Below are 1,826 nucleotides of genomic sequence, written 5' to 3' on the forward strand. Positions count from 1 at the left end.
ACCATTAGTTCAAGATCATGCCTGCAGACCTCTAGAGGCTAAATTAGGCTCCACATGGGCTCCTGTGTCTACCACGTGGGCTCCATGTTGGTCCCAGAACCATCGCCAGCGGGAACCGAGATGTCGATTATGGCTGACCTTTAACCCTTAGGTTGCACTCCTTCTCCGTCCCGTCAAGACCCCTCGACCTTCCGCTGGCCGGGACACACGACGCCGAGCAAGATCAACATTAGGCATGCCCCGTTACTCTGGAATGCTTGTTTTTCATGCAGTCTGTTCGTTAAATTATAATTATCTTTTATTGTGAACAATGTTCGTCTATTTCCTTCTGTATTGTTATTTGCTTATTTATTCATCCATGAGTTATCATTATTCATCATTCTGTTCATGAACTATTACTGTTACAAAGGGCCTCATTATCCCCCACAAACGGCTTCATTGGGGTAATAAAAACTACAACACTGACGTTCAGATGAGGCTACAGTAATATCCTGCAAGACACAGGAAGGAATATCCTGGTTCTTGGTTAAATCAGTTTATCTGTGATTTCGTCGATTTGGCACCAACACCGCCTAGTCTTGTCTTCCGGAAAAGGTTCTCATAGCATAGTGGTTCAAACGGCGTGAAGTGCGGTTTGAGAAAAATCATGGTAAGCAAAGAGGAGCGGTGCAATAAGTCATTTCACTTAATGCATTCTTTCGGGTATCCATTTTAAAGTGCCATTAAATCCACCGCACAATCTATTACATATTACTGGGTAGATAAGGGCCGCTGTGGTAGTAGAGGCTTCAGTGCTTTTCAAGAGCACAGCATCTGACCACCTCGATCAATCACTCACTCTTCTGTAAGTAAGACTTTGGATCAAATTTATGATCAATTGACTCTTGTAAAGCAAAAGGTAATTTTCCTGAATATGGCCTAGTCTTCAATCAAATCCTCCTCCCAAGCTAGAGTAATGAACGAACCTGAAAATAGAGCGCCTTCTTGCTAATGAACTTCTGCATTGTGGGGCAGATCGTTCGCTCATTTATTGAAGATGAAGAATAAAAGGTTTAGGCCATAATTCTGGCAACATGGGAAGCACTGGTCTAAGTTATAAGTAAGAACATTTCTTATACTGTATATGTTTCCAATGGGAAGACCGAAGATCGGATTATGTATCGCTGCTGCAGTGATCCAGCCAATTGGACTGATACTGTACTGTAGCCTTGGACAGTTTTTTATTTCAAGATTGTATGAAAATATACCTTACACTCCTCGCACTGCTGCTGAAGGATGAAATTTGTTTTCTTTACATTATCATTAAACTGTAAAAGACCCAGCATTCCTCAGCCATATACTTAGCATCACCTGATGTTGCGAATATTGAGCTGAGCAACAAGATCTTAAGTGCGTGACTTCAATACTGTCTATTCCTCCCTTTCCTTCCCTTGCGTATTTCTCGTTCTTCCAAAGATACATTAATTACGTAATCCACCCATATCTTTTCCATCCCTATGATATATCTTTTTCATAGACAGTTTGGTAAGAATCCTACGTAAATTCTAACAAGCAAACAACTAGAAACAGCTTAACCTCGGTTCGGTAAAAATAAATTTCCTTTTTCTGTGATTTCAGATTCTGTTGTGTTCAAATTCTGATTAGATTGCGTTTTTATCACGTTTATATTCAAATGACTACGATTTTTCCATAACCGATTTAATTATTGTCATACTCATTGCAATTCTTCAGGGGGGGGGGGGCATTCGTGTTACAGAAGAGCAACTGATATCTATTGATCTTGAACATCTGATTACTTACATATTACTAACAAGAATTTTAAAAAA

The 1,826-nt window shown here is 40.0% G+C and overlaps 1 protein-coding gene across 1 annotated transcript in view; it reads right to left on the reverse strand.

The window, feature by feature from the left end:
- The window catches only part of LOC119591574, a gene marked incomplete in the record, with an annotated part of 18,606 nt that overhangs the window by 6,660 nt on the left and 10,120 nt on the right, over positions 1–1,826 (reverse strand).

The sequence above is a fragment of the Penaeus monodon genome, chromosome 28 (genome assembly GCF_015228065.2).
Source record: "Penaeus monodon isolate SGIC_2016 chromosome 28, NSTDA_Pmon_1, whole genome shotgun sequence".
Lineage (NCBI taxonomy): Eukaryota > Metazoa > Arthropoda > Malacostraca > Decapoda > Penaeidae > Penaeus > Penaeus monodon.